Source organism: Lygodium microphyllum, chromosome 9, assembly GCF_053477565.2.
Source record: "Lygodium microphyllum isolate KBCC chromosome 9, Lygodium_microphyllum_v1.1.10, whole genome shotgun sequence".
Classification (NCBI taxonomy): Eukaryota; Viridiplantae; Streptophyta; class Polypodiopsida; order Schizaeales; family Lygodiaceae; genus Lygodium; species Lygodium microphyllum.
Genome location: NC_141143.1, coordinates 117,645,129 through 117,657,561, shown reverse-complemented (window position 1 = coordinate 117,657,561; position 12,433 = coordinate 117,645,129). Strand labels below are relative to the sequence as shown.

At 43.3% G+C, this 12,433-nt stretch overlaps 4 pseudogenes; 1 reads left to right on the top strand and 3 right to left on the bottom strand.

The window, feature by feature from the left end:
* Window positions 1-12,433, top strand: part of LOC148031468 (uncharacterized) — a 49,233-nt pseudogene that overhangs the window by 18,423 nt on the left and 18,377 nt on the right.
* LOC148031473 (phytepsin pseudogene) lies at window positions 328-1,221 on the bottom strand (annotated as a pseudogene).
* Window positions 8,222-9,667, bottom strand: LOC148031472 (large ribosomal subunit protein bL21m pseudogene; annotated as a pseudogene).
* Window positions 9,913-10,723, bottom strand: LOC148031471 (phytepsin pseudogene; annotated as a pseudogene).

Here is a 12,433-nt window from a genome sequence, read left to right as displayed (position 1 = left end):
CCCCGATTCGTTCCGTAGCTCCCCTGTTCTTCTGCGTTTCCAATGTCTTCTCCCGATTAGCATTGCTTTTCATTCCTTATTACTTCTTCCTTCTTCGTTCATCTCCCGTCGATCCCCTCCTCTGTTTTTTCCTTCCTTTCCTTAAACTGCCGAATCTTCCCTGCTTTTCGAATCAGCTTTTTCCCCCCTTTTTCCAGAAAAGCCTCTTTTTCCCCCAGGAAAGCGGGCCAATTTCAGCATTAATCACACTTTTTTATATCGACCAAGCCTGCAAATCACTTCATTGTCAATATGATTAAAGATATTTTCCCATGGCCCTCACGACAATTAGGCTGCCTTAGACAAACCTACACGTGTATTTCCATAATCGAAAACCGTGTGGTAAATGCCCATGAAAACATCTCCAAGAATCCATAGAGGCCCTGAAGGAACATCCATACCCATAAACCCACTAACACATTGCATTTCATTACCCTCTCCAACTTTCAAGATGTACTACTCAGGCATAAGATCAAAATGTTTCCCTCCTATCGTAAAGGTCACTGTGGGCATGGAAGAAACTTGGTCACACTCCACAACACTCTCTCCATTCGGATTCGGAAGGCGTTCGCACATCTTGCTAAGATACGCTTTGATAAGCTCTCCAGACTCATCAGTGATTAGTTGGTTCTGTGCCCATACTACTGCCATTTCACACATAGTACATCCAGTGTCGTGCAGACCCTCATGACCCCTATCCAGTACGCTTGCAATATCTGGGCCGAAATCCTTTGCTCTTTGGAAGCACATGCCAATCTGTGCACATATCTTTTCTGGACTGATCTGCTGCTTCACCATTTCAATAATCATATCACCATATTGAGACACCATGGCCTTGCATTGCTAATTCATGACACCAGATGCTCCAATGGCCTCATTTACAGCTGTTATGATTCCCGTTGGCCCAACCATCAAATATGTTCCAGAATCAGCAATAGCAGCATAGGCATTGGCACAGAAACCTGTTGTCTTTCCACCTACGAGAAAGTCTCCCATATCAAACTGCCAGTAGCCTTTTCGTGTGACTGGCACGTAAGTATGTTGTCCAATGTAATGTCTAGGATCCATGCCACCAAAGATGAGCTCAATATGCTGCAGCCATGCCCAAAGAATGCCACATGCTTGAAGCGCGACCACATCTGTTATACATGTCCACAAGTGTATTGCCAACATGAAACTCATTATCTAGCCCCTTTTTTATATCTCTACATGAAGTTCTCGGCTTGTATCTAAAGCTCCTATGATGCTACATGATTTCAGGTTGTAAACAAATGTACTAGCATCAGCAGAAATACCATCCAGTTGTAGATGTTGGAAACGTCCTCACAAAGCCCATAATCGGCATATCTTGAAATAAGTGTAGCCCATGAGATTGCATCTCGAGTTACCAGTCTACCAAAACTCCCTGTTCTTCTCCGTCTTCAGCATAGAATGAAAGAGCAAACATAACAACTAAGTATGTACAAAGTATCAAATCACACGCACAACTTTTGGGTGGTTTTCACACCTCGAATGTGCAGCAATACGACATCCACCCCCTCTAATCCTACGCATCCTCCGGATGGGCCAACTATCCATGATCGTTATCATCAAGATCCACAAATAGATCAATCTCATCATTATGCATTTCTGGTAGATCAACAAGATTATCTGTCATATCATCTGTCTCTTCCACTGAAGTTTCTTCTCGTTGCTCTTCTCTTGAAAATTCTTCCAATACATAATCCTCATCATCTCTTTTCTTGAAAAGCTTGATTCTTTTTCCACCAATAGGCACTCTAAGCACTGTCCCATCCCATCTTTTCACCATCTTCCGAAGTGCAGTATGCTGATTTTCAAGGCTGCTATCAAAGACCAATACTTAATCTCCCTCTTCTATTGCTCTAGGCCGCAAGCGATGCCTGCTGTCAAACCTGTCCTTATTCCTTAGTCTAGCAACCTTCAACCTGTCAATAGCTAGCTGAATATCCTCAGGTCTCCTCTCCAATTGTCGAATCCGAAGAGCTAAGAGCTCCTCTCTCGTCAAATCCTCCTGCCAAGGTAAAACTGACCAAGTCAAAGCACAAGTCTCAGTCGGCATAACAGGTTTCTGTCTATACATCAACTCTGCAGGCATATATCCTGTGGTAACACTATGAGTCGTATGATCAGCCCAGAAAGCAAATGGTAGAAGTCTCGGCCATTCTCCAATTCGTCCTCTGCATGCTTTGGCTAATGCTTTCACTATCGGCGGATGTCCTCTTTCATTCTTCCCATTTCCCTCTGGATTATATGCTGTAGTTAGAGCCAACTTGATTCCTAGCTGAGATAAAAACTCCCTAGCTTCATCTGCATCCAATTCACCACGATCCGCAGTGATCTTACCCACACAACCATACCTGCAGAAAATTTCCTCCAATAAGAACTTACACACTGCACTAGTGGTTTTCTTTCTCAAAGATCTGCCCTCAACATGATTGGTAAGATCCTCTCTAGCCAAAACAATGTATCTCATCTGCCATAGACCCATAGGCATGGTAACCAAGTCAACTACCCACTTATAATGAATGCATAGCGGATAGGTCGGATGAAGCTCATCTCGATGACGCAATACCGAATACATCTGACAGTCTTTGCAAGTCTCAACAAAGTGAGAAACATCTCTGTACATTCCTTTGCACCAATATTTCTCCTTAATTTTCTCATAAGTAGCCCACACTCCTCTATGACCAGCCCAAGGACTCTTATGAAACTCCCTCATCACCTGTAACTGTGTCTCTCTATCGCAGACAACCCGCAAAGGTAATCTGCCTCTTTTCTTCGGATGCTTCCAAAGAAATCCGTCCTTGAGAAAATAACCATAGGCTTTCCTTCTGATCTTCTTGAACTCTTCATCTGTCCATTAATCTCTTTTGCTTAGTATACTAAGGTACCTGCCAATCTGCAACCAATCTCCAACATAGAGTTCTTCTATGAAAGCCACAATATCATAGACATGACAAACATGATCAACCATAGTGGCTGAAATTTCTGCATCATCCTCTTCTGCAAGTAGAGTCTCCTCATCATCATATCTGGCTCTAGACAACATATCTGCCACTGGATTATCCTTCCCTGCTATGTGTTTAAATTCCGGATTTAATGACTTGATGTATGCAATCCATCTCAGCATGGCTATATCCGAAGTAGAGCAACTCGTGATCATACCAATCAATGGCAAGCAATCTGTCTCTACCACAACTGAAGCTCCAATAAAGTACTCCTTGTCACATTTGAGAGCCGTGACAATCCCCAATAACTCCCTCTTGATTTGCGGATATCTCCTCTGTCTCTCGTTTAGGACTTTCGCCCCAAACCGAATAGCATACCTATTTCCATCTGCATCATCTTGACCCACAGCCCAACCTATGCCAATTGGACTAGTGTCAACTGTCAATACAATAGGCCTTTCACAATTATAATCCGCTTTCCTGAGAGTAGGAGCATTCTGCAATAACTTCTTCAATTTTCGCATGGCTCTAGTGTGGCTCTCATCCCAATAGAATTTCTGCCCCTTTCGAAGCAGCTGATACAAACAATCTACTATGTGTGCAAAATGAGGTATCCAAATCATATAAAACACACAAGCTCCAATGAATCTCCGTACCTCTGAAGTGGTAGAACAATACTCCGCAATCTTGCCTATAGCATTCACCTTATCAAGTGAGGGTTTCCTGCCATAATATCCACACATATGCCCAAGAATGACAACCTCATTCACTCCAAAAACAGATTTTTGCCCTGAAAGTGTCAAGTTCACTTCTTCTAACCTGGCCAAAATCTTCTCACATGCTGAAATATGATCAGCCACAAAGTATCTGCATCCCTGCTCATTTAGACTCTCATTCTTCTCTTCTTCTGCACACCCCTTAATGGGCACATCATCCAAGAAAGCCATGGTAAGCTGAGGCATGTAATCACGAAGGACCTTATGCATAGCATTCATCATATGCGCAACAGAATTAGTGGCACCTTGAGGCAAAGTACACATCCTGACAAGCCCAATAGGAGTTCTCATGGTGGTTATATCCCTGCTTTCCAAAGCCAACTGAAACTGATCATATCCTGAATACAAATCACCTAAAGAATAGATGGCACGTCCAGCAAATGCCTCTGCAAACTCATCCACAACTGGACCTATACCAACATTCCTGATAGTAACTATGTTCACTGGCTGCATGTCCTGAATAAATCGGAGAGTACCATTCTTCTTTGGAACTGTAAACCACCTGTTTGAGTATGGTGCAGATGAAGGCTCAAGGATTCCCATCCTGATTTTCTCATTCAATAAATCAATCAACTTTGGCAAGTGTGCTTTAGGCACTGGAATAGGTCGGAGATTCCATGGGATATGAGGAATAGTAAAAATGACCATAGGAGCAACAATATCAAGATTCACACATCCAATCTCATGTGGGAAAAAAGCAAATCCCCTTTCATGTCACTCAAGCATATCCTGAAAGCATTGCTTCTCTATGGGTAGCAAGAAATCACCATTTCCAATTTTCAGTTCAGCAAGAGTCTCTACTGAAAATTTATGACCAATATGCTCCGGATTCCTCAAAATTGGCTGTTTAGCAGCCCTCTCTATTTGCTGATCACTGTCATGTGGAAGCGGTACAGCAACCGACTTCACCTTCTTATCCAGAGTTTTGTATTTCGTGTCAACCCTGGCTTCATTATGCTCTTCTGCATTACATAAATCTTGCTGTAAATCAGCAATTCTGCACTCCAATGTCTGAATATTCTCAGCCCTCTACTCTATGTACTGCATAGAAACAGCCCCAAACTCTGAATGCTGAAATATTTCAGCAGTAAACTATGTTGGCTGAAAGTTTTCAGCCCTCTGTCTCTCTGAAAGCTGATCATAACCAGCTGGAAACTCTGTTTGCTGAATTTCTTCAGCACTCAACACTCTTTGCTGAGTTACCTCAGCCTCTGACTCAATCTGTGACATAAAATCTGCAATTTCATGAAACATGTCCAAGGACTGCACTAATACATTACTGTGACAATTCTGCATATCAGTTTTCAGCATATCTCCCATCTCTGTCATCGTATCTGCACAAATCACACTGTCATACATCCCATCTATGTACTCATCATCCTCCAAAATTCCTGCATTTTTCAAATTTTTCTCCTTCCTGCATATATACTGCCTGGCAGCTTTAGGCAACCTAGAAGTCCTCTGATAGCTCATCGAACTATTTGCTGAAATCCCAAAAAAACCAGAGGAGAAAACACCGCTACCAGGAGGCGAGAACTCCAATCTCCTCTCCTCTGTACCACCGTCGTCTCGCGAAACGGTGGTACCTAATGAAAACCCGAATCCCTCACAGTGGGCAAAGGTGCATCTCTGAGAGTATCCCTGTTTCTAACATGGTTCACACATACAGTCATAAACTGAACTGCTCTCATACTATCTTTACTACGAATCCGTGCATAAGCAGATCCATCATCCATGACCTTTGTTTCCATGCGCATCTCTATAATGAATGGCTGACCAAGAATTATGGGATAAGAGCATGAATCCTGCACAAAGAAATGAAAATCCTCCTCTACATCACCAATAGAAACCCTAACACTAGGACAAGCAGCATACAAATCACCTGCAGTGTTATTGGCGGCTCTCATACGCCAGCCATGCTCTACATCCATAGGCTATCTGTTACTCTCATAAACTCCACGAACTATGAGATTAATCTTTGAACCATGATCAACCAATGCAACATAAGGCACCTATTTCTCTCCAATCTTTACCATCGTCTCTGTAGTTGCCCTAGCCCAATGGCTCCGCGAAAAGTGACTACGCGGTATCATGATAGGCTCATCAATTTCAGCATAATGCATAGGCTGAACCCTCTTCTCTACATGCGGAAAACCAGAAGCATTATCAACCATAACCTCATCCTCATCCTCATCCTCATCCAACTCCCCAATCAAAACTCCCTGTGTATCAGTGGTAGACAATGCATGTCTTTTCCTCTTCAGGACATCCTGAAACTGATCCTGAAACTCTCTTTTCGAGATGCCCAAAATCTCAGAAATAGTGAAAGTCACCTCACTGCCAAGTATCTTATCATTAAAGATTTTCTTCATGTCTGTAGATGTCTCAATATCGGACATCAATCTGAACCCTGGCTGCTTTCTCTCTCTAGGCTCTTGCCTCTTTTCTCTCTTTTGAGCATCTTCCATCTGTCGATCTGGCCCTGGTCTTGAACACGGTCCTGCAGTAGGTGGAGTAACAAACTCACCCCCTCTAGTCTTCTTAGCTGCACTTGGATTTTCTTCATCCCTCTTACACTTCTCCTCAACAAGTACATCTGCACCATGAGACTTAGCCAAATAAGCACAAATAGAATACCTGTCAGCAGGCGAGTCCCGACCTGTCTCTGATCTGATGCTAGAGCCTGCACTAGTCAAAACAGTTTGCTGAATTTTTCCCTTGTTTGCAGTCTCCATAGCATAAGTCCATAGCGCTGACTGAGTCTCTGATCCCTTCTCAATCTGGACTCCATATGCAGAAGCATCACCTCTAGCTGTCACATAAGAAGTACGCGCAGCCACGTCATCCACTAACTTCTTCATTCCACCTTTACCAAAGTTGGTAGCAAGTAGAGCTCCTGTCTCAGTCAACCAAATCTTACCATCTTGTCCCCAATATACCAAATTCTTCCTCCTTGCATCCTGAAAAGATTCACAATCCCTGCAATGCTGATGATCCGTACTATCGCACCAAATACATCTCCGATCTCTCCTAGGTGCACTAGGAGCACTCCTAGGTGCAGTAGGAGCACTAGAAGAAGTAGTAGGCGCAGTTGAAGCAAACTACTCTTTCAACTTTCCCACCAACTCCGCTTTGACCGACTCCAGTGTCAAATCTGTGATGCCTTTGATTATGTCATCAAGAGAGGTAGGCACCGATGGAGCGGATGGTTTTGGAGCAGAAGGTGTAGGCATCGGTCGTGGAACAGGAGGAATAGGTGGAGTGGAAACAGTAGGCACTGGCATAGGCCAAGAAACTGGCTGAGGAGGAGAAGAAATAACAGGGATAGAAGCAGGCATAGGAGCTGATGATGGTGTAGGTGTCATGGAACCATTTTGTAGGCGAGTCTTCCATATCCTCCTCTTGGTCAAAGTCAAGACTGCATCCTGAGCATCCTGCCAATCCGTTTTAAGACCCATAGGCTTCGTGCGATCCTCAAGAAGCTCACCCAATTCTTCTTGAAGAGCAGGATCTGCAGCTTGCAAGAAAAGCTCAACTTTTTCAACATCCAATGCTCTTTGTTCATTGGCATCAAGCTGACTATACCTCTCCTCAAATTCTCGAATCAACTCCGAAGTAGCCAGACCTTTGTTTGGCATGTAGACCCACTCTCGGAATGACCGCCAAGTAGCCATACCAAAGTCCTCAACGAAGTATTCTTCTTTCTAGGCCTTCTTAAAATCTTGCCAATGTGTATTTTGAATAAAAAGATCAGTCACTTTTGTCCTCAAAGCGGGTGTGACAAGACGAACGAAGTACTTACTCATAAGTCCAGCTGGAACTCCAAAAAACCCCATCTTGATCTCATATGTCTTCAAATATGCTGAAACATTACGCCCGTCAAATAGCTTCTTCTCATTCTCAACTGCTTCAATAGCCTTAGTCGCGTTGTTTGCATTCTCCTGCTCCGAATAGAGTTGCCTTTGCTGAGACAACTGTTGTTGATGTAATTGTTGCTGCTGCTGCATATACAATTTTGTCTGCTGATTTTGGAGCTGCATATACATGGACATATTCTGCAAAATCTGCTTTAGATCCTCCGTTGAAGTACTTGACGCAGCAGTCATTGATGGAGTTGAAGTAGACGCAGCTGGAGTTGTAGAAGAGGCTGAAATAGAGGCTGAAGTATCTCCCATCCTGAAATTTCTGCGACGCTTTCACGTCAGGTTCACCAAAGATGTTGAAGGGTTTCGAAAGCAATGTCGCAACTTCAGAAGTCCTTGATAAATTTCAAGATAGAAGATCCATCATGTGAATAATCCTATTATCCAATTTTCCACACAACAACAAGTTCTGGACGACTCTGTTTTATGGTTGTGGGTGTACGTTTAAGAAAGAATTATGAATAGTTTTTGCAGAATACAACAGCAAGCTTCTGGAAACCCCTTTTTCCTGTTGCAACAGAAATTGCTCCATGTAGGCAGTCATATCTAAACTTTATTGGGCCTCCATACAAATCAATTGGCGTTGTAAGTAGGTCACGTGTCACTGCACTACTGATATGATGGTGCCATGCTGATGTGGCACAGTCTTGGACAACATTTTATTTTGCATTCCATAAAAAAAAGGAAGACCAGCACCCTGTTTTAGGATGCCGTTAAAAGCTGAAAGATTTCCTTTCCACATTTAAGATGTAAAATCAACAGTCCAACTTGGTTGCAGGCATCCATTGCTTTCCTGCTTGTAGTTGCTATACTCTCCCCCCCCTTGGAAACAGTAGTCCAAGTTTTTGTTCTCCGAAACATAAATTATGATGGCTGCAAAGCCCCAACCCTTGCGCTTCGAGCCTCTCCAAGTCCTCTAATGTCAAGTATGCGCAGGCGGGTCAGTTCCTGTCGATGCCGTCTATGCCTACGATAATTTTTCCTCCGCTTCTTTTTGAAAATGATAACTTTGGCATCCAAAAGCTGCTCTTCAACCACTGCATGAACAGCAGCCTTTGGTACAACAGGCCTTCCTATGATTGTTTGTGCCTTTGAGCGTAGTAGCAAGACCTTCAGTAAACATAGCTTGTCGTTCACATCAGCATGCTTCAGCTTCTCTGTGTAGATATAATCTCCAGCTGAGATCTTGAATTGATGAGAACCAACCTGCACAATTGCAAAAGCCTTAGGTGCCCTGTAAGGCGGGATTTCTTCAGGTTTGACGTGCCCAACGATTTGGTACCCATCCTCCACAGCTTGCTCAATCTCCTTGGCACTGAGAGGCTCCCGGTCAGTTCCTCAATCCTCTCTATCATCATCTACCACTTCGTTATCTTTATTCCCTGATAATCAGCTTCTGATTTTTTAATGCCATGACTCTCTCTTCGTTTCGTAGCAATGTCAAGCTGCTCCTTTCCTTCTGATCTACAATAGTTTTCATTAGTGTCATATATACCACGCACTCCTGCGCTCACAGCAGTGTCCCTGCCTCCGAGCTCCTCTTGGGTTCTTCAATGAGGCACTCCATGTCTGAGAAGACCACATAAGAAAGGGTAAAGCAGTTGCCACTAGCATCGTCCTCTTCCTTTGTAATCATCGGCTTCATCTTCTCTTTCCATTACATTATGAAAAACTCCAGACTGGCAAGTAAGTAGATAGGAGGATCGCCCCCCTTCCCTGATTTCCTTTCCTCCTTTCTAAAGTTGCAGAATTCCTCCCCAAGATGAGAACAGAGAGAACCGATATCGTACTCTGCATAGCAGAAAGGGCATGAAAACTCAAAATGCACAATCTCTTCGCTTGCAAGGTCATCCAGACTCAGAGGACGATCTATGTGGGCAGACTGTAGAGATCCTTCCCCCGATTCCTTCCGTAGCTCCCGTGTTCTTCTGCGTTTCCAATGTCTTCTCCCGATTAGCATCGCTTTTCATTCCTTATTACTTCTTCCTTCTTCGTTCATCTCCCGTCGATCCCGTCCTCTGTTTTTTCCTTCCTTTCCTTAAACTGCCGAATCTTCCCTGCTTTTCGAATCAGCTTTTTCCCCCCTTTTTCCAGAAAAGCCTCTTTTTCCCCCAGGAAAGCGGGCCAATTTCAGCATTAATCACACTTTTTTATATCGACCAAGCCTGCAAATCACTTCATTGTCAATATGATTAACGATATTTTCCCATGGCCCTCACGACAATTAGGCGGCCTTAGCAAAGCCTACACGTGTATTTCCATAATCGAAAACCGTGTGGTAAACGCCCATGAAAACATCTCCAAGAATCCGTAGAGGCCCTACAGGAACATCCAGACCCATAAACCCACTAACACATTGCATTTCATTACCCTCTCCAACTTTCAAGATATACTGCTCAGGCGTAAGATCAAAATGTTTCCCTCCTATCATAAAGGTCACTGTGGGCATGGAAGAAACTTAGTCACACTCCACAACACTCTCTCCATTCGAATTCGGAAGGCGTTCGCACATCTTGCTAAGATACGCTTTGATAAGCTCTCCAAACTCATCAGTGATCAGTTGGTTCTGTGCCCATACTACTGCCATTTCACACATAGTACATCCAGTGTCGTGCAGACCCTCATGACCCCTATCCAGTACGCTTGCAATATCTGGGCTCAAATCCTTTGCTCTTTGGAAGCACATGCCAATTTGTGCACATATCTTTTCTGGACTGATCTGCTGCTTAACCATTTCAATAATCATATCACCATATTGAGACAACATGGCCTTGCATTGCTGATTCATGACACCAGATGCTCCAATGGCCTCATTTATAGCTGTTATGATTCCCTTTGGCCCAGCCATCAAAGATGTTCCAGAATCAGCAATAGCAGCACAGCCATTGGCACAGAAACCTGTTGTCTTTCCACCTACGAGAAAGTCTCCCATATCAAACTGCCAGTAGCCTTTTCGTGTGACTGGCACGTAAGTATGTTGTCCAATGTAATGTCTAGGATCCATGCCACCAAAGATGAGCTCAATATGCTGCAGCCATGCCCAAAGAATGCCACATGCTTGAAGCGCGACCACATCTGTTATACATGTCCACAAGTGTATTGCCAACATGAAACTCATTATCTAGCCCCTTTTTTATATCTCTACATGAAGTTCTCGGCTTGTATCTAAAGCTCCTATGATGCTACATGATTTCAGGTTGTAAACAAATGTACTAGCATCAGCAGAAATACCATCCAGTTGTAGATGTTGGAAACGTCCTCACAAAGCCCATAATCGGCATATCTTGAAATAAGTGTAGCCCATGAGATTGCATCTCGAGTTACCAGTCTACCAAAACTCCCTGTTCTTCTCCGTCTTCAGCATAGAATGAAAGAGCAAACATAACAACTAAGTATGTACAAAGTATCAAATCACACGCACAACTTTTGGGTGGTTTTCACACCTCGAATGTGCAGCAATACGACATCCACCCCCTCTAATCCTACGCATCCTCCGGATGGGCCAACTATCCATGATCGTTATCATCAAGATCCACAAATAGATCAATCTCATCATTATGCATTTCTGGTAGATCAACAAGATTATCTGTCATATCATCTGTCTCTTCCACTGAAGTTTCTTCTCGTTGCTCTTCTCTTGAAAATTCTTCCAATACATAATCCTCATCATCTCTTTTCTTGAAAAGCTTGATTCTTTTTCCACCAATAGGCACTCTAAGCACTGTCCCATCCCATCTTTTCACCATCTTCCGAAGTGCAGTATGCTGATTTTCAAGGCTGCTATCAAAGACCAATTCTCCAATTCGTCCTCTGCATGCTTTGGCTAATGCTTTCACTATCGGCGGATGTCCTCTTTCATTCTTCCCATTTCCCTCTGGATTATATGCTGTAGTTAGAGCCAACTTGATTCCTAGCTGAGAGAAAAACTCCCTAGCTTCATCTGCATCCAATTCACCACGATCCGCAGTGATCTTACCCACACAACCATACCTGCAGAAAATTTCCTCCAATAAGAACTTACACACTGCACTAGTGGTCTTCGTTCTCAAAGATCTGCCCTCAACATGATTGGTAAGATCCTCTCTAGCCACAACAATGTATCTCATCTGCCATAGACCCATAGGCATGGTAACCAAGTCAACTACCCACTTATAATGAATGCATAGCAGATAGGTCGGATGAAGCTCATCTCGATGACGCACTACAGAATACATCTGACAGTCTTTGCAAGTCTCAACAAAGTGAGAAACATCTCTGTACATGCCTTTCCACCAATATTTCTCCTTAATTTTCTCATAAGTAGCCCACACTCCTCTATGACCAGCCTAAGGAATCTCATGAAACTCCCTCATCACCTGTAACTGTGTCTCTCTATCGCAGACAACCCACAAAGGTAATCCGCCTGTTTTCTTCGGATGCTTCCAAAGAAATCCGTCCTTGAGAAAATAATCATAGGCTTTCCTTCTGATCTTCTTGAACTCTTCATCTGTCCATTAATCTCTTTTGCTTAGTGTACTAAGGTACCTGCCAATCTGCAACCAATCTCCAACATAGAGTTCTTCTATGAAAGCCACAATATCATAGACATAACAAACATGATCAACCATAGTGGCTGAAATTTCTGCATCATCCTCTTCTGCAAGTAGAGTCTCCTCATCATCATATCTAGCTCTAGACAACATATCTGCCACTGGATTATCCTTCCCTGCTATGTGTTTAAATTCCT